Genomic DNA, 24,375 nt, shown 5'->3' with positions numbered 1-24,375 from the left:
ATCGGGCCGTGCGGGACCACTCACGTTCCTCCTCCTTGGGGTCCAGCTGGGTGACGCTGATGGAGAGGCGGTCCACACGCTCCTGCAGGGAGTTGACCCGGAAGGAGAAGGTGTGGGCCTCGTTGAACAGCTCCCCAAACAGGTCCTCCGCATACTTACCTACACACACACACACACACACACACACACACACACACACACACACACACACACACACACACACACACACACACACACACACACACACACACACACACACACACACACACACACACACACACACACACACACACACAGGATCCATTGATCAAACACGTGTCCCAGCCTCCACTCAGTTCACCCGTTCTCTGGTTAACTGAGCGATGCAGGAGCGAGATCACGTCATGTGTTTTATGTTAGCAGCTTCTTCTTTGCATGTTTTTTTAATCAGTAGGAAACACTTACAGAGAGAGCCACTGAAGTTTTATTATGCCTCAGTTGTTGCCCAGATTTACCTTCTGCGTAACAGAAGGCCCGGATGGGTACATTATCGCACATTATGTGTTCTGGGTTCTTTTAATTGCATTATTTATTTGCTTGTCGATGATAGTTTTTCATCTGTTAAATCCTCCATCTATTGCAGCTCTGGTGAGCTAGACCTCATGGCCATTAGTATCTTCACTGGCTGCAATTTAAAGGCCTCAAATGAATTTACGTGCGTGCGCGTCCACGTACTGAGGCTGCTCAGCTGGCGGATGACGTTGGCCAGGGAGATGTTGGTGACACACTCCAGCTCGTTCTTGATGTTCCTGGGCAGCACCGTGTGGCACAGGTGCCGGGGCTCGATGCTGCGCTTCACCAACGGCATGGCTCTGCTGGGCTGCCGCTACCTGCACGCACACGCACACGCACACACACACACACACACACACACACACACACACAGACACACACACACACACACACACACACACACGGGAGGGGAGGAGAAGAGAAGAGAAGAGAGCTTCACTCAGTGTTTCAAGGTTTCGTAGTTCTACTGGCCGCAGCGACTGACCACAATGCCCCCTAGAATTCACTTTTGATTCAATTCAGTTGAACGACTAGCCCACCGGTGCTGGTGGTATTTTATCACGGAGCGTCAGCACCGTGTCGGGACAAACAACATAAGAAAAAGAACAACAGCAGACGCCGTATCATTTAGGGGGTAGCCATATCACAACCAAGAGTCCCGGTGGTGGTTATGCTGGTGAAGGCTCGCCATGGTATACATGCCACGCTCACAACCAAGACCAAACGGATTAAAAACGTGAGAATACTGAGGGAAGATGTGGCTGGGCCGGGGGGGACGAGGGACGGGGGACGGGGGGGACGGGGGGGATGGTTGGGGGGGCTAGAATAGCACAAGGAGAGCGCTGATTGCGGCTCTCCATCTGAGAGGAGAGCGGTCGGGGCGTACAGACTTAAAAGGGGGTGCCCAGCTGTGCTGCTCTTCCCCGTCTGTGCGCCTGAGTCAGCACCATCCTGCCTCCCCGATCACCCCCACATGCACACTTTCAAGCTATTGCTCTGGAGCACTGGCAGCGTCCGTCTCCTGCGCTCAGCCAGGCTAATGACATTAGCGCTACGGTATTGGAGCGGTTAGCCCTCCTCTACCTATACCGACGGCCCTGCCAAACAGGGAGGAGCGAGCGAGTGCCGGCAAAGAGGGGTTTCCCGTTTCATCTTTCCACCGCACCCGGATTCGCTTTGACGAAAGAGAGATAATGAAATGCGTCGATGTGTTGAAGTGCACAGATGAGCTGTGTGTGTGTGTGTGTGTGTGTGTGTGTGTGTGTGTGTGTGTGTGTGTGTGTGTGTGTGTGTGTGTGTGTGTGTGTGTGTGTGTGTGTATCAACACACAGGTTAAATAAAACAGCAAACGTCCAATGAAAACAGAATCCCTCAACTCCCAGACATAAACACACCGAAATATGACGGACATTTGTCCGTCATATAGTAGACGTAATGCAATGTAACGCCACCTTCCTTCTGGCCAGCCAAAACATCCCAGACTCTAAAAAGTGTGTGCGCTCTGAAAAACCCCCCATATTGGTACTGCGGTCGTGTCGTGTTGCCTGGCATCGGGTGTGCCAGCCTGGGAACACAAGGGGGGGCTACGAGCGAGCCACAGGATCAGGTGACACCCCCCCCGTCGTCGTCGTCAAACGACACCGTCTCCATGCAATTTGATAACGCGCCTTAATCGAAACGACACCTTCGCTCGTTAGCTCTGAGCGCTAACGGGGAGGCGATGGGTTTAATGGTGTGTGTGGATCAGGTGCGACGGCAGGATAACTTGATAAGGCCCGGCCCCGCCGGCGGTAGGCCTCGTTACAGCAGCTGTCCGGGTTGTGATAGCCGCCAGCCCGCCTCTTTCGATCGCCTGCCTCCATGTTGGTGTGCCGTTTCGGAGGAATAAACGTGATTACCTAGCGTGGTCTGTGGAAATGTAGGGGCGGGGAAAAAAAAGGGAAGGGGCTGTTTAAGGACCGGAACTGTCCCGTCCCCCCAACCAGCCCTCTTTGGGGGCCTGATGCTATGGCCGAGGACGAGATGCTGTCCTGTTTTAACAGGTCTCTTTTTAAGGGTGATTCATCTTCAAATTGCCCCACAAAAAGAGTTGATGCCCATAAAAGGACAACTTGAGAAGTCAAGGGCTGTTTTTGGAGCGGCGGCGCGCCAGCAAGTTTGTTACATCACCAACCAAGAAAGACTGTTTTAGATCCGCGCTCACCTCTGAAATAACAAGTCCCCCACTCGCCCCGAACAGATTAATCTTCCCTCAAGCGCGCGCGCGCGTGCGTGCGTGCGTGCGTGCGTGCGTGCGTGCGTGCGTGCGCACGCACACACACACACACACACACACACACACACACACACACACACACACACACACACACACACACACACACACACACACACACACACACACACACACACACACACACACACACACACACACACACACACACACACACACACACAGGTTCCTCAGGTAAGCCAGCCACAAGCTGCACTTGACTGGGCCAACCTGTTTCTGGTCCAAATGCAAGGCTGACATTTTCTGCTGGCTTTTGAGGATAAGCAAAGTCCGGTCAACACTCCAGGGGGGCCCGGGGCCAAAACGAACTGTGGGCCCGCAGTGCTACGGGCAACGGTGGCCTTAAAATGTGCATTGCCAACATTGGATTTATGTATTAGGACTAACTACCGGTAGTACTCCAGCTTATATGACAAACTATGCACACAGGAAAGCAATCTGAAGCCAAAAGTCAGAATAGCAGCACATTGCTACAATGTGTTCCCCCAGGTTTGCCTTTGTCAATTAGATGTGATTGCGAGGGTTTATTTTGTATTGGCAATCTCGAAGATTTCTGTTTCGTTCCTTTGGTGCGCCTTTGGCAAGAAGCAGTTATCTTTCAGAGACACAGACAGCGTCGTCACCGACACCCAGTTGGTAACATTCATAATACTGCAAATGCAAAGCCTTTAAATATCTCAAAAGGGACGTATGGAACTGACTCACCAATGCTAGTGGTACAGTAAGTAGCTTATTCAGTTCAGGTGCATTTCTAAAGACTCAACCGCCTTCTCTGAACCTTGTTTGTGAAACCGAAAAAACGACTGGATCAATACATTGAGACAGTGAGCGGGGACCACAACACAGACTCTAACCTTAAAACAAAAACACCTTGTGGAGATGCCAAAGTAGGTTGACCATAAAAGGAGTGTGGAAGGAAACAGAAACCGACATGAGCGAAGGGGAGAGGAGAGAGGAGCCTGGCTGCAAAGGGTGTCAGGATGACAAGAAAGGTGTGAGAAGAGGGGAAAAAATAGTTTTATGTGAGAGAGTGAGAGAACTAGTCATGGTGAATGGCGAGAGACATCTGGAAGGAAGCAGGATTTAGTTAAGAGCCTTAAGGTGTGTGTCAACATCATGACAGCTGAACCCGACAAGTGACGATGCCCATTGTTTCAGGGACAGGGGGATGAGAACAACAGACTCGGTCAAAGACATGGAGCATTGACGAGCCAATAGAGCCTCGCGCTCATGTGTTACCGATTATGTTCCTACAAAAATATAGGTCAACTATTCCCAAGGGTAGCATAGTATTAAAGCCATCTCTCACTGCATGGTACATGGTAAACCTTCAAATAAACACAAACTTATACAAAATGAATACCAAACTGTTCCTAAACTAGCCAGTACTGGTGATCATTCATCGTAGCTTGGTCAGGCCCAGCTAGGGGCTGTGTGCTCTATACTCCTGGGGACGGCTTCTCGGCTCTGCGATCAATCTCCACAGCCTATATTCAATACGCCTAGTGCTCACAGGCTACAAGCCTCTCTGAACAAATGCATAAGAAAACCCAATTGATCAGACTGCACGAAAAAGAAAAATCTTTAGCAACAAGGCCATCGATGAAACCACAGCGATTAGAGAGAGAGAGAGATATGCCACTCGCATTGATCGTAATGTAGGGAAAAGATGAACAGTTCCCCTGCTGGGTTTATATCGTCTTTCAGGGAAGGCTGAAGTGTTAAAAATCTCGCCTTTCCCCACAGCAGAACAAACACTGGATCTGCGGCCTGTTTGACCCGTTGGGATCCCAGGCATTGGTCGCGTGTCCGATGTACAACATCCTTGAGTCCCTCTTGTTTATTTCCGCCTGCCTATCCATTAGACGCAAGCATGTCCCCTCTTCCAGCCCTGGACCTTCCCTCTAGTGGCTTCGCTCGTCTTGGGTGGTGCCGCCCGCTGGCAAGTTGTCACCATGGCAACGACCGTGGAGGGATCTCAATGGTCGCGTAACAATCTCCCAGGGGAAGTGGAAAAATCAAGCAACGGTGCATAAGGGGTTCAGGTATGGATGTGTGACAACAACTCTGTTTCAGTGAACAGCAAAAGTGTGGACGCGTGATGATGAGAGATGAAATGACACAGACAGACAGAGACATAGACATAGACATAGACACAGACAGACAGACAGACAGACAGACAGACAGACAGACAGACAGACAGACAGACAGACAGACAGACAGACAGACAGACAGACAGACAGACAGACAGACAAACAGACACACAGAGACAGACAGACAGACAGGTTGCCATGACTAAAGGAGAAGGAGTGAGAGTGAGGGATTGAATTCCAAAGGGCCCTCATCCATAGTGAGGTGGCCTGAGCAGGAAGTGAGGGCGCGTGCTGCTGGAGCCCGGGGGTCAGCCTCCTGCGGTGCAGCTCATTGCTCCCAGGACAATACGCCCAACGAGGCCGTAATGAACCCCTAATAGAGCGTCTACTCACTCACACTGCGGCACAATAGAACAGGGGACCCCCACCCCCAGCAGGTCAAGGACCCCAGTGTGGGGTGGGGGAAGTGTGTGTGTGTGTGGGGTGGGGGGGGAGTGTGTGTGTGTGTGTGTGTGTGTGTGTGTGTGTGTGTGTGTGTGTGTGTGTGTGTGTGTGTGTGTGTGTGTGTGTGTGTGTGTGTGTGTGTGTGTGTGTGTGTGTGTACAGAGGTCAAAGAAAGCCACAAACATACATAGAAGCACAATCACCCAACCACCAACACACACACAAACACACCGAAACACTGGTCTATGTAGAGATCAGACTATTGGCGCGTCGTTGAACAGCAGACGTGCGTGCGTTCAAGTATCGACACACAGGTCAAGTAGAGATAGCCCTGAGCCGTGGACCGAGCTACTCAGAGGGGCTTATGATTATTTCGAAAGTCGATATTTGTTCTGTCGACTGTAGTTGGCGAAAGTCCTAAAGTACATGTCTACACACTCACCGAGTCATGCTGCCTTGTCAATAAGTGATGCACACTCCCTTTGAGCCAGTGAGTTATCGTTATTTAGACTATTCGTTGCTCATCTTTTTTCACATGATTGTTGATTCTTTTTTTTGTTGATCGTTTGAATATGTGAAAGTCGAGCCCAGATCATTAGCTTTCATCAGTACTTTATACAGCCCATGTGCATTACACCCACGTCGGAGCTCAGCTGTTCTTCTAAAGACTGATTTTGAAGTTATAACCATAGGGGGAACTTTTAATAGTGCTGCTGTCCGACGCTCTGGCAGGTAAACACAGCAAGACACGCGTACCTGTGATCACCTCCATCTCCCTCCGTCAGACCGCTGTGATTCAGAGCCTCAAAATCTGTCGAGCATCCAATATCTTTACCAATATCTTTATCGAACTTAAAAGAAAAAAAACAACGTTCGAACTACATAAACTGCGGTAGTTTGTGACTTTAACACGCCACCACAGCTGCGCAATGCGGCTACACCTTTTCACTTTCAGTTTGGATGTCGGGACGTTCCTAGCGTCCGGCATTGTTCTAAAACTCATCAGGCACGTGAGGAACCAGCCACAAAACTTTGGCTAGTGAACCCATCGTACACAGCCTTTCAGCAGCAGTAGGCCTACATGAATGCACAGCTTCAAAGGCTCCAGCCGAGGCCGTGCCCAGTGGCCCCTGGGGGACCGAGTCCAGCCATGCTCATAGTAACTGATTAAAGGTTATCTGTTTCTACGGCGAATGGACTCTGGGCTATTGGACGCCGCCATGCAAGGCTGAACGGGTTTGAAATGAGACTGTTCATTTCAAACAATCGATAATATGCCCTGGACAGACCTAGCTGCCCCTGGGGACGTTTAAGGTGGAACAAAGAAACACTAAATCCAGACTTTGGAATGGTTTTACACACTGCCATCGAGGGTTTCACAGCGGGGCCCCGGGTGTTCGTCAAAGTGGTCTGCCAGTGGGAAACACAAGCCTCTTATCAGCGCTGCGATCTGATTTATGCAGAAACTCCTCCTCCGCAGAGCCGTACAACAGTCCTCATGGTTGTCTCCGCCGTTTCATTCAAAACTTTTCTACCGTCGGCAAATCCCCCAGAGAGCTCGTTCAATCGCCAAGAAAGATCGGAGCATTATCAAGAACCTACGTTAAAGAACGCTTTTGCAGCGCGTTACATTCTTCCCCCCCTCTGCACGATAAACAGAAGCCAACTTAAGATACTGAAATGCAGCCAGGAGAGGCGGCAGAGCAAGGGTTACCAGTGGAGGGGGAGCGCGGATCAAACTGGTATGAGCGGTCACGACAGCTGGTTCAGATCAGTCCTTCAGAGAACTTCCCATGCTCGTGTACGGATGGAAACCAACATGGGGAATAGCAAACGTTCTCTTTGTGTAGCTCAACATACATTCAAAGCAAACCCTTTCAGGAAGGGATCCTGATAAGGCATGTGTACATTTCGTAAAGAGTCACTCCAGGTAGAACTGAACTCTGATAACAGCTTGAGAAAATCATCAAGATGACTTCCACGCTGAGATATGAAAATGTCTTATTTTAGACTCTTTTTAAATATATGCAACTTTTCAAAACCAGGTCAGGCTCCCCTCCGATGAAATCAGGGTTCCAATACGAGAGGTAACCAGACTCACAGAGCACCGAGTCTATGACTGAGCATGTGTCACAGCGTTGACAGGCCTCCTCTATGGTGAACCTCACTTCCGCACCCTTAAGTGTGCTATAATTTGCCAACCAGAATGGCTGCAGTCATCCGTCTTAGTGGTGAGCGTTTCGTCATTCCAACCCCGGGGTCGGCGGTTCGAGCCGGCGCTGCGTAGCACTGTGGCGTCAGCCAAGAGTCCCTTACTCGCGGCTGCTATAAGTACGATAACGTGATCGGCCTTTGGACGCGCCGGCGGATGTGATGGTTCAGTCCGAGGTGTATCCATGTCGTGCGCCCCGCAGCTTGTAAACGGAGCACACCGAGTGGCATGCTTCGCATCTCCCGTCTAAATATAACCCCTTTTTGTTTGTCTGTCAGGTTTGTTGACAAATAAGCTGTCTTCCATCTGCCCCCCCCCCCCCCGTTGACCCAGTATCTTAACAATGATGTACAGGATGGTCACTGGACCAGCTCTCCAATGTATGGCTGCCAATTAAAGTGCTGTGCCCACCCTCCGCCTCCCAGCAGTGACATGACACCTTCTGGTGTCTCTCTCGCTCGCACACAACACACACACACACACACACACACACACACACACACACACACACACACACACACACACACACACACACACACACACACACACACACACACACACACACACACACACACACACACACACACACACACGCACACGCTAAAAATACAGCAGCACACCAGGCTGTCAGGTTGGTCTCAAAGAGCTACGCCAACCAGGCTCGCAGAGGAAACCTGTGCCAATATGTTTTGGAGATTTCTCTTCACTAACGACATTATTCACCCAAAACCTTGGCTGCTATTTGTTTTCATGCCTCATGAGGCATGCATGGATATGTAGGCCCGAAATGTATGCTTTTGTGTGGGTTGAGATGAGAAAAATGTCATTACAGTTTAAAATGGTCTTCTGGTCCATAGTTAGAATCCTTGGATCATTCCCGTCCCCGTTTCTCACCCACAAGCTAAACAGGTATGTGTCCACAGTCAGGGAAGTGTGTGTGTGTGTGCGTGTGCGTGTGCGTGTGTCAGTCTTGTAGCACACCGGCACAAAGGTGCTAAGATGGCAGTGGCTCATTTTCTACCCAAGCGATGTTAATATAATAATGTTGCCTGACAACAAATATTTCACAGTATTCAAACGAGCTAGTCAGAAATTTCCACCAGCAGATTTGCCTTGGCACTCGCAATGACTTCACAATATTGCTTGTTATTGTTCGTTTTATTTGTTAATGTACACATAAATATATAGTGGCAATCTCATGAGGCAGGAATAAGGCTTGTTTGCCGTTTTTCAAATGAGTCTATAAACCAATACGTGAAATAGAGGCTCATTCAAGCATAAACGATACATACGTCAACAAAGCACACATTGTATCCCTTTTTATTAATAATTCACGACCGGTGCCCTTTGGTTGAATTTCAATATCAGGCTCTTACCCTTTGTATTTAAAGGTCTGACCTTTTCAACTAGAGAAAGCCCACTTCAGAAATGAGTGTACGTTAATTGGCCACACAAGGGCTTGCAATATCAGTAACTGTTCCGATTAGTCTCAATTTAATAACACGTCATAATCTAGGGACCAGAGATTATAAACATTTGCAGGCATAACTTGGGTTATTCCAATCTTAATCAATCTCGTCTCTCATGTGCAGAAGATTAACGACACAACATGACTTCCGGCAGAGTGGTTCGACACCAAACCCACGTGGGTCCCTCGCTCTCCAGGGCCATTACACGGTGCTTAAGAGATTCACTCATTCATTCAACAAACATGCTGCATCATCACCACAGACACGCACACTGCTAAATATTCATGGGAAGTCTAATGAACGCACCGAGTAGAAGAGGTATGCGCTGAGTTCACAGAAAAAGGACCAGAACCGTGAATAATGAAGGCGAATGTCTTTGCACGCGCACGCCGGCGCGCACTGGTTTAGGCTTTGAGGGGAGAAAGTCATTATCCCGTCTCCCGTGTTGTCGAACGCGACACAGGGGTGGGGGGGGGCGGACGCGATCAGGAGCCGTGCACTCCAGAAACGATGCCGGTTCCGCTAACAAGAGATTATGTCGTGTTATGCCTGCGAATGGGAATAATAAAAAATAAAAATAAAGCACACAACTTAAAGGCACCCAGTGCAACTTTATGTAAACATTCAATGAAAAATAAACATTCAATTTCTAGTCTTTTTTACACGTAGTAAGTTTCAATAACTCCATACCATTACATATCGACATTCAAGGAGCAAAGATGAGACGTCGTTGTGTGGTGAGAACTGATAGAAAATCGTAAACAACAACAATCGCCGGTGGGGAGAAGCCATTTTTCCATTGACTGGAAGCCTGCTTTATTTATTGTAGGTTACAAAAAATAAAGAAAATGGCGGCATTGTTGTCGTTATCGATTTTGTATCAGTTCTCACCACACAACGACGTCTCATCTTTGCTGCTTAAATGTCGGTATGCAATGGTATGGAGTTATTGAAACTTACTACGTGTAAAAAAGACTAGAAATTGAATGTTTATTTTTAAGCCTCGAAAGTTGCACTGGGTGCCTTTAAATTACATATTTTTGCTGAGGAGAGACGAGCGCTGCATGCTTATGTCTGTGAACAGGTCTTTTTGAAAAGGGCAAATTGTTGCCCGAAGCGACAACGCCGACCAGCAGAAGTCCGTTGTACCCATCACCAGCCATCTAATCACATGAGATAGCCCGCCTTCCCTCTAATGAGAACGTCTTTGTTATTGGCAAAGCAGCAGTGTTCTTTTTGGATTGTTTCTGCATTTATTCAAGCTTATTGTACCTTAATGTGACCCAAATTCATTGAGCGTTATTATATGAATTGATTTTGTTTTTATAAATCTGTTGTTGATTTATGTATGTTTTTATGGGTAAGCAGTGAACCCCAGGACGCCAAGCGGACTACGCCTTTTTTTTAGCTAATCGGGATCTTTTAATAAACAAAAAGGTAGCAAAACAAAGAAGGGATAGGGCAAATAAAGTGAGGGTCGACACGGAGGGAAGCCGAGAAAAGGCTACCAGCTCAGGTGATACCTCAGGTGAATATTGCACCATGTCATTCATTGCACGCCATCTATTACTATACTATGTGCCATGTTTGACAATGATCAGTTGTCAAACATGACAACCCCGTCATCTGAGGGATATTAATACTGATGTCAAGAACAAAAGCAAGTACTATTTCAAGTGTGAGTCGATGTGGACGAGATGAGGAGTCATCTTTCACCGACCTGTTTTATTAGACCGCACATAATTGTCTTTCATTTCCCAGCTCAGAACTCGTAATCTGTTCGCCGCTGTGTAAATGCGTCCAGAAAGAACAGAACGGCGCGTCCAAATCATGTTTTGAATCCAAAATATGAAAAATAGGCGGTGATCGCATGATGGTATTCCAAAGTTTTAAAAGTGCCACGTTTTAACCAGCCTCAGAATGAATAGTGCCAGCTCAAGCGATCAATGCAAGCCACTGTTAGCAATGACCTCCCTGGCCTGAGCAAATGGTTCAGGGGTTTCGATTCCATTAGAACAGCAGATTAAAGCACTGCTCTGGTTAATTTTCTCAATAACGATCACCTCGATGGCAATTACAGGGTATGGAGGGAAAGCTGGCCACGGCAGAGAGAGATTTGTAAGCTTAATTCAACCAATTGGAAGGTGATCATGACAGCTGTGCAAACATCTAATAGGCCGTCCCAGGGGGATGCAGCGATTCTGTGGCCACACATGACTGAGCCGCTTCCGTCCGAGCGGTTTGTGCAGGATAAACTGTTGGGTCCTCAAGGTGCCCTTGTGTGTGTGTGTGTGTGTGTGTGTGTGTGTGTGTGTGTGTGTGTGTGTGTGTGTGTGTGTGTGTGTGTGGCCAGGTAATATTCAGTACATCAGAGTATCGGTACACACTGAAGGATTGGGGAGTTCTGTGTAAAATCCGCCATTTCATCAATCCGCATTTCTGCTTTCTGATAGACAGAAATTGTCTGAATTGGAACCAAAGCAACACATTGGACTGGCAGTTAGTCATTTTCCTTCAACTCAGTGCTTTTCAATCAAAGGAATGCTGCAGACCTTCATGCAGAACCAAGAAGGCCCAAAGTCATAAACAACACACACACACACACACACACTTTAGAGTTCAATGCTGATCCAGTGAATCAAACCAAGCCTATCTTCTCCTTCAGCTGCATCCGTGACCAAACCAAACCATGTGACAGAAAATGCCCGGCGCAGACAAACACAGAAAGCCCTGTTCCCTTCTGCAAATCGGAAGCATCACACACACACAAAGTAACACACACACACCAAATTGTGTACCCCGAACACACACTAAATCATATGGGCGTGACAGCTGTGTGCCCTGAGCGATACCACTTCAGCCTGCGTTGGTCCCTCTCCTGACCACAGGCTGCCCCCCCCCCCCCCCCCCCCCCACCTCCCCCTCTCTCTCTCTGGAGAAACAGCTTTTCACTAGGGGTCAAGAGGTCAGCCCATGGGCATCATGTGGGCTGCTTCTCATGCCATCTCATCTCCCCCTCTTTGACAGCAACATGCTGAAACCCCAATGCTTGGTTGCTCATACCGTGTGTGTGTGCGTGTGCGTGCGTGCGTGCGTGCGTGTGTATATTGATATACAGAGAGAGAACAATATTGACTAAATTAGGGCTATGGCACCATCTCTGCCATGATACCCAACAATGATAGTGGCATTGATTGGAACGGTTGCCAGGCCCGTGTATGTGTGTGTGTGTGGGGGGGGAAGGGTTCCTCAGGGAAGGGAGCAGAGATGAGATTTGAAGACGCTGGATGAATCTCAGTTAAGGCTGTCCCCATTATTTAACTGACTCACACTACGTACAGCGCAAGTGCATAAGAACGCATTCAATCCCTACCCCAACAGCGTACTGCCGTGCCCGGTAGATCGTACTCCACAAGAAAATGCAGCAAAGGGCAAAAAAATTCTCCCACACATGCATTCCTTTTAAACACCAACGCAACCCCATCATCCATCATCAAGGTTGATTTAATATTCAATCATTCACCACACTCTCCATGTCTTCAAAACAGCTGTCTGCAAAGGCCCTGCGACAAGAGATGGGGGGGGGGGGGGGGGGGGGGGGGGGGCATTGTGAGCCCCTCAGCTTGATTCCTATCGGCGTATCTTGAAAGGGAACCTAATCCATTTCTTCCTACAGGTACAACGCTGCACCGTTTCCTCGTCCCCTTCCTCTTGGTTGTGCTCCCTCGCCGCCCACACTCCCCGGCCTCTCCTGCATCTGATCGCTGGTATCATTCAAGCCCTGCAGCTTTTATTAATGGGGGAAAGGGCTGGACAGAATGACGCGTGTGTGTGTGCGTGCGTGCGTGCGTGCGTGCGTGCGTGTGTGTGTGTGTGTGTTGTCATACGTTTTCAGTGGTCGAATGGCCAACGTGGCGTTTCCCCCCCAGTTGTCTTTGGCTCGACCACACCCGTCATGGCGCCCCATGGTGCTCTGCGGCGTTCCCCATCCCGGATGAAGCGCATCCGAGTCCGTCTGCGTTGCTGGACCATTTATGCAAGACATCTTGTTTTTCTCTTGATTGTATAATGAGCACATCACACACTGAGCCTAATTGACCTGCTCCAGTCATATTCTTTTGGGGGGGGGGATATCATAAAAATAACAGCAAATACCACAGCAAGAAAATTAGCACATTTATGTAAAGCAATTTACACTGAAAACACCGCTGGTTTTTCGCTATAAAAGGAAAACGACAAGGGCTTTGCTCATCTTCTCTCCCTGATCAACTGCAACACACACACACACACACACACACACACACACACACACACACACACACACACACACACACACACACACACACACACACACACACACACACACACACACACACACACACACACACACACACACACACACACACACACACACACACACACACACACACACACACACACACAGGCCTACCAGACTGAAATAACACGGTTTGACAAGGATTTCTGCACCCTTTCTTTAATCCAGCATTGAACTGTGGAGATCCGTCGACACTTTCCAACCCAGCCCAACGTTTCACTCCGCCGTTAAACACGCCAGAGGACCGGGCCGAGACGCCCATCAAGTGGGGGTCAGAGGACCCCAAGACTTCTTCTGGAAGGCAAAACGGACAAGAGACCGGGCGGACGTGTAATTGCTCCATTATTCCCGAGCGTGTTGAAAGCACAATAAGGGAATAGAGTGCAGTGGGCGGGGACGAGGAGAAAGACTAGAGGGATGGCCGATGTTTTTTCCGAACAAGAGAGAGCCCACATAGAGGGATCCGACAGGCGGGGGAAGCCGGGGTGCGGTGTGGTGTTCGGCGGGTGTCGCCGGGGCCCGTCTGTCAGGACCCATCACTCCTTCAGAGGTTCAGCCACGCAAACCAGGCCCGTGTCCCCCAGAGCCGCGGCTAACATTTACATAACGTGCACCGACTTGACCTCCTGACTTCAACCGCCGCGGTAATACGAGTCCCCCCCCCCCCATCCCGAGCCCTGGCTTTAGCCGACACGTGGGCGCCCGCCTGCGGCCCCCCCGGGCTGGGTAGCAGCGCGCCGGGTTAGCTGCAGTGCGCTTAGCTGGCGCTCCATCACTCTGATGGATGAGGGGTAATGTGCACGGGATGCGCATGATCAGGGAGCCTCGAGTATAAAAACAAGCTATTACTCAAGCGTAGGGTTGGGCCGGTGTAGCCTTTTTCCAACCTCTTTGATAATTAGACAACGCTGAATCAGACCGATAATATGCAGCTTCACCTACAGATAGCGTGTGCTCGATATCGACAGCCAAGTGGAGCATCACGCGTTAAACGCGAGAATAAAAACAAAAGACGGTAACCGAGACAACCGAGTTACACCGATTGCTGATCTAAGCAATAGGCTACGTTCTATGCCGTATACACACTGATATGTTCTTGTTTTGAAACGTGTTGGTTTTGCGACGTTTATGCGTAGCGTGTGCACAGCATCCAAGAACCCCTACAATTGAGACTTTTGAAAACGTGGCTGAATCATTTTTGGTTTGAAAATCCTGTCCTTCCCTAATTCGTCATGCCCTCATCATGTGACGTTTTTATGGAAGAAAAGCTTTTGTTTTCGTCTTCCTACTTGTACACTCTTATACACTTATAAATTAGTGACGTTTCATAATGAACAATACAGTCTTTGGTTTGCATAAAATGAAACCCGCAGAAGCTCACATCCCGCAGCCTGCTGATTAAAGGGAAACCCCCCCCCCCCCCCAACCTACTCATGCGAGTGCATGCACGTCATGGCCACGGACACGTGGCCATGACGTTTGGCATAGACCATGAATGACATCCTTTATATATTTAAATGCCAGATAGGAAAGTCAACTGAGGCGATGGTTGGGATCAACTGGGAGATTCACATTGATTCTTCTTCAAGGCTTCAAGTCTTCGATTACTCTGCAGCCTTAGGCTACTATCCTAACGCCAACGAAACATTGCTTTGAGAACAAGTAGACAAACATTCTCACTCTATCAAAGGATAAACCAATTGACGTCAGCTCTCTTTCAAAATAGTGATGATTGCAGAGATCTTTTCTGTAATCTTCCATGTTAACACGACGCTGTTAACATGGTTGGTCATTAGCCAGAGGGGGTTTGATGAAAGCAGGGCACTAGTGGAGTGGATGAGGGATTCTAGCATGGCTCTGTAGTCAGCGCTCGCCTAGCTGGATGGCTGACAACACTCAGGCGCCTCAGAGGAAATAGTCATATTCACACATCCACAATCTTTCTGAGGCACCGGAGCTCTGCACGCAAAGGGACACTCACAGTGTGCGTGTGCGTGTGTGTGTATGCGTGTGTGTGTGTGTGTGTGTGTGTGTGCAATTGTTAACCAACATAGGCATCCCACTGCCCAACAGGAAGGGCAAAGGGGCCATGGACAAAATGGATAACCGTCACCGTCCAGTAACAGCCGATATGAATGCATCGTTCAAGAGTTGAGCGTCGCACTCCTTTTCCTCCCACTTATGTAATACGAGCATAGCACCACACTGTTGCTATACACTGGGACCTATAAATGGAATGGATGATGTAAGAGAAGCTCTTGTCTTAGAAGGATCGTTGTGTCCTTGGCCCCTTTCCCATGGGCTGCCTCTACCGGAGAGGCTGGCGCGTATTTCATGTCACCCAAACGCTAACACAGTAGCCCAGAGAATAGACGAAATACTCCAAAAACGCCCACCCGCCATTCAGCTGCCTCGCCTCCTCACAGGGCTCAGACGGAAGAGGGTGAAAGCTGTGTGTACTTGGAAGTAGTGCATCTTATCACTGAAACCCAAACACAGCTAGCAGGGACTTGATGTTCAATGTGTGGACCCTTAACCACCAAAAACGTCTAAGGCCGAACAGGTGAAGGCCACAGCTTGCGATACCAAGTCATTATTGAGCCATGCTATCTCAGATTGACATGTCAATTGTCTACAACCTCTGCCAGGAGTTCTCTACAGAAGCTCTGGTTCATTCATAAAGGGAGTCTCTATCTCAACACATCGTGGGAAGTTGATGTTGCACAGTCACCCTTGAACATCAGAGACAAAGGGAGACTAAGCTTGCTGACATGCTTGCCTCGCATGTTGCTCCCCTGAGACGGGACGCCGCCATGAGGGCCTGACGGACACATGCCAAGAGCCACTGGCTGCCAGATAAAGACACTCTCCCATCAATGCTGTAGTTGCCTAACGGAGGACTACCAAGATGACAGAAAATAACAGAATGTATCAAACGTATTCACTGACTGTATTAAATTTGTTTTTTCCTTTGTTGGGTCAGTTGATGTTCAAAGAACTGTTTGAATAAAAGTGTTGGACGCAAAGCTGAATAATTAACCTTATTAAAACACAGGCCTACTTCAATAAAAATACCAGCCGGTTGAAAATACTTGATGCAAACTCTTTTAGCTTGGCTGCGTTACTCTTCTGCCATCATATAGGGGCAGATGTATTTGAGCAATGCAATATGGTGTTCCTCATTAACTGCTTTCAAAGTGGAAGACTGGAAGTGCATCACAGTTAATATGAAAAACCACACATTTATAATAAAGCCAAACTATCGGTTCACTCTTAGAATAAAGCCTAAAATATAACAGCGTACTCCTTTATAAAGAAACAGATCTTAATAAAACTAAATAAGAACAGATCAATCCTATTCATTTCCCTTTCAGAGGGCACCGGATTGATGCAGTTAAAAAAAAAAGGAAAAATCCCTGGATTCATGGTATCAGACGTCTCTGGTGGATTTTTGTTTCCAACACAACTCCCGTGGGAAACGCTATAGTGAACCCACACCGATGGGTTGTGTCGGCGGGCCGCGCCGCCACAGATCGCCTTCCCAACTGGTCACGGTCCAAGACTGATCCTGCCTCCTGGAGATGAGGGGGGAAATGCAAAGCGGGCCGGCGGGGACCCTTGCTGCGAACGGCAAATGAACTGCTAAATATTGGCTTCTCACTTAAGGCGGCAGTAGTCTGTGTACACAGGGACCCCTGCTGAGAAATTGTGGTCAGACACATTAAGATGCTAAAGAGCTCGCTTCCTCTCCGACCGCGCCTCCGCCCCTGAGCGTCCCTTGGCCACCGCCGCGTTCCTCTCTTCTTCCCTTCTTTCATTCATTTAAGAGATTCAGTTTTTTCGCCATTTGAGAGGAGTGGGTGTCCCACTTGCATCTAATCATGTTCCTTGTGAGCACTGAAGGAGAGAGGGAAGCAGTCACGCATTAGAGAGAGAGCGCCTGTTAAGGATTGAAGGATCCCGTCGTGGCAGCGTTGTTCAGCGTATACCCCCGTTCCCGGGAACGGGATGGGAAGGTATTTCTCTCCGCTCCGCCGCCGCCTCAGCAGCAGTACAGTAGAGGCAGGGAGGATGAAAGGGTTGGAGGAGGGACAATCTGTATGCAAACCCCCCCCCCCAGCACATGTGCGCCTGCTATGCGCCTCAGACTGATGAGCAAACAGTGCATCCCTTCAATTGCATGCATTCTCCTCTCTCCGGCTGGCTCCATCTTTTTTCTTCTCTGCCTGTTCACCCCCCCCCCCCCCCCCGCTCTCCAGCCCTTGACGGGGCGGGGGTGCGAGAAGAAAAATGAGTGCTGATGAAAATCCTAATGGGAAGGGCCGCGTCGTCTGTAATTGAATACAGACGTCCCGAGTCCTGACACAAAGGCCTTACAGTAGCGGACATGATAAACGCAGCACGCCTCGCATCTCCCAGGCCCCCTATCACTCAACATCACATCGCCACGGCAACCTGAGGCATCCAACGTTCTGGATCAATGGAACCCAATCAGTGGAAAAGACAGGGAGCCCGGGCGTGGAAGGGTGCGAGAGACAGAGAGAGACAGAGAGAAGGAAAGGGGGAGAGAGAGAGAGAGAGGAAATATTAAAATGAACAGTTGGGGGAGGCACGATGTGAGAGCAGAGTAGTGACTGGAAAGGGAAGAGAGAGTGAAAGAGAGAGGGAGATGCTGATACCCATTATGGGATCAGTGGTTTGCTGAACTTTGCATATTCAAATGTTGTAAAATAAATGTCCAGAGCAGCTGCAGCATGGCACTTTGGAAGTGACCTCATTGCGTTTTGAAATGACTTATGTAATCGAGGACACATAAAAGAGTTAAGAGTGCATTAGGTTACATTTAAGAGCCATTATTTGAGTGAAATGTGCCGTGAAAATTTCAGTTTCAAGTGGACTGCACCTGCCTCCTTTTGAGCAAATTTACAGTAGATTAAGACCTGACCAATCAGTGTATCTTTAATCAACCATTAATTAACATCAGTTAAAGAGGTAATAAGCATTATAACAAAGCATTAGCCTACGGGTGAGGGCTAGGGATAGGTTTAGTGGGTAAGGGTCCTACCCATATTAAATAATGTCTTGACCCTCTTGACCACTCTAACCTCTCACCTCCAGCCCTGTGAAGGGGCCCTGCACCCACTTGGCATGTAAACACAACAGAGGTCTTTATTGCAGGCACACTGATGTTGGCACCGCATGTGCAAAATGGAAGCGCACACACACACACACACACACACACACACACACACACACACACACACACACACACACACACACACACACACACACACACACACACACACACACACACACAGAGCACACCATTAGTAGCTGGATCCACTGATACAAAGGCTACAGTATCCCACTGTTCATGGGTTAAACTTGATGCTGTGTGGTTAGAAACAGAAAGAGGAAAAAAGGCAGGGATGAGGAGGAAGAGAGACAGAGAGTATCGGACTACGTTCACTCGTAGGCAGACATGATAATGACAGCAGGGGGGGCGCGGCATCCGCACGCAGGCCCTAACTGACCCTATTGTGTCTACAGTGGTGGAGCTCTTTGTGGAGGGAACGGGTCGAGCCCGCCATGCGAAACCCTGGTTCTCGGGTTTTCCTAATACCTGGCAATGGAGAAACGAAGCCTGACACCATTTCACCCCCCGCGGCCTCTCTGGCATGGCTGCCCATTCATTTTCCCCCTTGGAGATCACAGTAATTGTCCAGATCAGGTCTATGGTTACCGACTAACTAAAATGTACAGCTAGCCCTTCTTTTTTGTATTCAAAAGAACTTGCAAGTGAGTCAAAGCGTGCGACCACTTTTGAAACAACAAAACGTAAAGCGCTGCACAAGCAGTACTTCAAGGGCAAAACAAACAGATACGAGTGCAGAACAGCTACATCAGAACAGCTACAGCAATCAAATCAAGGGTCGGCCGTTTGTTTTATTCACTCACACTCCCGAAAATAAGGATTACTTTGTTTTGTTTGGTGAAATCGGTGGTTGTGACATGACACCAACATAATAGACATTGCAACCTCTTCAGATCCTTCTTATTAGGTGCAGTGCGGGGGAATAACGGCGATCTAGTCTGACATCCCCCCACACTCGCATGGTGGTGTCCAAACTAAGCGAGCCACAGCTCGTGATGTGGCTCGCATCTCATCTCATTCCATCTCATCCCATCTCATCCCACAGCAAAAATACCAATGACAGAATGACTGCTTCAATTAAATAACTAGAAATTCAGAACAAGTCCAAACTAATGCCAACTACCAGGGTGTGTTCCCCGGAGGGCGCCATGGTTTAGGACTCCAGGCTGATTGATGAGTCCTGAAGGTTTCCGTCTGCAGCTCCATCAGCAAACAGACAGCTGTTTACCGAGGCTGCGAACAAACAATTAGACAATCCAAGCCTTTAAGCCATTCATTGAAACCAGTCTGCCCACAAGACTTTGGCTGCAGACTACTTCCTGCTGAGGATGTTTCCTTAAAATAACCGAACTTTAGGATGGAAGGGATCAGTGTTTACATAAGTGATCCAAAGCAGGGAAATAATTCTTAAGTAATAGTCCCTAAAGTCATTTAATAAAGATATTTACTTAACGCAACGCCCTTATTATATCAAAGTATTTTAGTTTACCTTTAAGCTTAACATGGTATGAGTGGGACACTCTCTACTAGGGCTTATCATGAAACAAGCGGTAGCACAGTTCACACTGCGAGTGCTTTGCAACACAGCAGCTGTGTTACCAGCAGAGACCAGTGGGGGCGCTGTGGTGCAATGCCAGGCCCGGCCCCGGCCCTCTGCGACAGGGGGGCCTACTGTGACAGACATATGAGTGACAGTGGAGGAGACGCAGCCAAGCAATATAAATAAACCACCACTTGCACTTTAAAACTTTGATAGAAGACATAAGAGAGGAGGAGGAGGAGATGAGAGGGAAGAGGTACATAAGAGGAAGAGGCAGGGATCAGGGTGGGGGGGTGGGGGATGGTAAGGTGGCAGTCACATGGGAGAACAACAATGAGACAGGTTTATTTCTGAGTGTCCCTGTCAACTTGCTCGGAGATGCCGTTGACAGCGACGCCCTCTTCACCCATGGGAGAATGATGATGCAGGGGGGAAAAACTAAACAAAAAGCAAAAGGGTTGAAAGAAAGAGAGTGGTGCGAGAGAAATGACTAGAATCACTGCGGCGGAGCGGGGAAGACATTAGAACAGGAAGAACGGGCCGTTTGTTTAGGAAGAGTAATAAGACAGCCTTACCACTGCTTGATACAAAATATAGAACCAACAGGGAACGCAAATACACTGGGAGCGGACCCTCACAGATACTCCATGGTATAGTTGGCTAAAAACTCAGTGTGTTGGCACCTTGGCCTCTGAGGAGAAGAAGGGCCACGCAGTGCCAGGCCAGGCTGAGAAAGTTGTGGGGAAAGCCAGGAAGGTGGCGATGGAGGCGGTGGCAGAGGCGGAAGAGACACAAGGGCCACCAGTCAGAACTGAGGCGGAACCAAGCCCTGGTGTCCCGCCGTGGGTCCGGGCAAGACCGCAGACAGAGGCGGCATTATGGAGCCCGTGGCCAGGGCCAGTGAGGGACAACAATGGCCTCTTGTGTATACGGGAGGCCGTGCATGATCGCAACAGCTGGGAGATAGTGGAGCCACAGAGAGGAACTCCTTATCCAGGCCATGCACGAACGCCGAAACACACACCATCCCTCTCCCTTTCTGTCTCTCTCACTACATCGCCGTCCTCTTTCCCGGAATCCCTTGCCCGCATTAACTTCATGTGAGCAGGCAGCAGTCACTGATGTTCCTTGTTTTCCACTTGCACTCTTTCCTTTTATATTTCTCTGAACTCTTTGATATTATTATTATTCTCTGTGTCATGCCATCAGCCCCTCTCGTCATGAGCAAGCAAGCAAATAAGACTCTGGGGGAAAACAAGAGAGACAGAGAGAGGGAGAAAGAGGGAGACAGACATTGTTCTCGTCGCTGGCATTGGAGAACCAGAGTGGCAGAGGACTGGCAGAGGATCATAGAAACGTCAACAAGTAAGAGAGGTCCAATAAGCCTCTGCAGGAGAGATGCCAAAGCTCGCTCTACCGCGAGCGGCCACAGGAGCCCAGAGAGGCAGAGAGAGAGCGATGGAGATAGAAAAACAAAAACTAGGATTTGTGCTGGAATGTTGCCCCCTTAAGAAGAAACACTCTGAATTGAGTTGCGCTCTATTTAGAGAACCCCACTTAGCTGAGATCACGGCTTGGGTTATAAACAGCTGACTAATAATCGATGTGTGCACCTAAAGAAGAAGAAATACGTTTTCTGTTTATTTCCGTCTCATACCTTCTGCTCTTCATCCATGTTTTATGGAGGCTGTATATGGTCGCTTGCGCGAAAAGGATAACAAGCTAGACGAGGACAGGGTGAGATACCAAGGACATTAGTTTGTGTTCACAGAGAGCCCAGGTCAGCGTGTCTCTTTGTCCTATCTCCTCAGAGGGAGATGGGAAAATCCGATCCCTGTTTCTATGAACATTATCTTAAGAAGAGCTATTGACATGTATTATGCATTATATTCCTTAACTAAGAATCCTGAAAGTCTTAAGTGTCGGACACCATAGTTGTGTGTGTTTGCCTTCCCCATTCCTCTCTGCTAGTAGATTGTAATGAAAGCAAATGCCAAAAAAGACAAGTTCAGCCAGATTCTGACAAGGTCCGTGGCCTTCAAAAGGTCCAAGGAGATCATGGGTTGCAAGTTGCAACGCCACTACTGAAATATCACTTCTGTACCGTTTGGAGGAGAGGTCCCTTAAATAAAGGGGGGGCCCTTGATTTAAGGGGGGCCATACTTAAAAAATATGGCAGGACCTTAAACAATTGCACTCTATAAGCGAACGAGATGCATACTTTCAAACCAAACACATAACACAGAAGAATACGACACATGACTGGTGATGAGCATCGGAGATGATTTAAGTCAGGATTTAAGCAGCAAGATAATGGATGGGATTCTCTTTGAGTTATGCATGACATTTTCAAACGTGTCTTTCTCCGTTGACCGAATATTGGTAACTCAGTCAAATAAAGGCATTTGGCGCCGGAACATAGATGCAAGGATTGTGTGAGTTGAATCCATGAATAGGCCTGCTCTGTTCTCCTCTGTTTGGTGGGCAGTGCAGCAAACTTGTAACAGCTGCAGCCCCATCAGTCTATTTAGTCGGAGAGGTCAAGGCTGTTATTTGCCTATACAACAACATGACCTAGGCTACCGTCTGTGGCAACCTTTACTATTGCTCAGTGCATTGGCATTATATGACTAGTACAGTGCATCAAGTCCCAGGTGTTAGTTCCATACACCTAGGGACAAGTCCCACTGCCTTGAGTCTGTTTCTGATGGCCACAGATTACCTGTTGCATTGTGATTAATAAAATACGTTGGGAATGATGTGGGTATTCCTTGTGATTTGTTAAGCTTCCAATAGTATTGATTTTGCTCTGATGCAATACCCAATGCAGCAGCATTATGTCACTTCATCTTTTGTCTGCTAATCCAATGTTCAAAGCGGTTATCATTTCTAGCTTTTTTTTCCTCCCGATTGACTCAAAATTTGTCAATATGAGAGTTTGTTGCAACAGTCAATGCAACGGGAGAGTGGAAAGCTTGCTTTTGGTACATTTAAAAGATACCAGTATGTTTCAACCCTTTTATCAATGCAGAGGACAAATAACGATACACTTCCATGCCCATTTCACGTTCTGGTCAAATGTCTTGCACTGTGTTCCAGCTGCAGAACCAGATGGGACTCTGATTTCGTTATATGGGTTCCTATACCGCTAACAAAAATATGTATTTCTATGACCCTGCTTTTTTTTCCCGGTCAGTTTTCCCTATAACATTTGAAATAACATAACGTTTCCAAATACCACAGAGCATTTTGTTCATTAGGCTGAGGGGCTACCATCCCCCCTTTACTGCAAACCCAGCGAGCTTGGAATACGACCCCAATCCCTATCCTCTCTCGGCAAGGCGATGCTTTCTTCGTGGGAAAAATGTAGTCGCGCCATGCAAAAGCTATTGGTTGTACAACAGCGTCTCAACTCGCAAACCTAATCTTTCTTCTTTTTTTACTACACTTGAACGATAAAGTGTTGCTTAAAGTGGACAGGAGGACGATCTATGCATGTTATCGCTCTGCATTAAATTGGCCGGAATGCCAATGCATCTAATGCAGTTTCTGCAAAAGGGGAGCATACTGTTCACATACAGTTACACAATTTGTGAATGTATACACAACATTCGCGATGTCGCAAGGGAACTTTAAATTGGTGAAATGTAACACTGTTTGCATTTATTTTTACGTCATAACGTTTATAAATTGCATTTAACACTTGTCACCTGTGCCAGCGTATATTGATGGTTAGAGCTCTGTTGAAATACTACCAACATTGCAAATCTGCAAGCAACCATCAGTAACTGTTTCTAGAGTAGGCATGTTACCTGAAATTAAGAAGTTATTCGTTGAATTGCATTATTGCATGACACCTACCTGATAAGTGTGTTCGGTTCGTCTTATTTTCTTCCCATTCCTACTGAGTTAAGAGCGTTCAATCGTATCTAGTAATCGCAATCTCCAGCCTGGGTCCATATTAGAAGTGCCACTGATACCCTGTGTAAAAGGAGTCCTGGTAAAAAGCAGCAGTGGAGATGGATCAAGTCACTCCCTTCAGAAAGGGATCCACAGAAACGAATGTAGTGTTATGGGTAATTAATCGGCTGCAATCAAGTAGATCCCATACATTGCGGCAGGCATATCCACTGCTTTAGTACACATTTACAATTTCAGATTTTCTTAATGTAAAGTAAGTGAAACCACGTTTGATCTTGTGGAGATGCACCTATTGCGAACTGACATAATGGTACGCACCACTCTATTGTTGGAGCGCTGGAGCGTCCCGTACAACTGCTTGGC

The 24,375-nt window shown here is 48.1% G+C and overlaps 1 long non-coding RNA gene across 1 annotated transcript; it reads right to left on the bottom strand.

The window, feature by feature from the left end:
• On the bottom strand, window positions 1–24,343 carry LOC132450249 (uncharacterized). Its single transcript, XR_009523818.1, has 3 exons — window positions 23,953–24,343; window positions 715–869; window positions 1–159 (listed from the first exon to the last, which is right to left on the bottom strand). It is a non-coding gene; the product is annotated as an uncharacterized LOC132450249 (long non-coding RNA).
• Between the last annotated feature and the right edge of the window lie 32 nt (window positions 24,344–24,375).

The sequence above is a fragment of the Gadus macrocephalus genome, chromosome 21 (genome assembly GCF_031168955.1).
Source record: "Gadus macrocephalus chromosome 21, ASM3116895v1".
In the NCBI taxonomy this organism is placed as follows: domain Eukaryota; kingdom Metazoa; phylum Chordata; class Actinopteri; order Gadiformes; family Gadidae; genus Gadus; species Gadus macrocephalus.
This window is presented reverse-complemented; position numbering and strand designations above follow the sequence as displayed.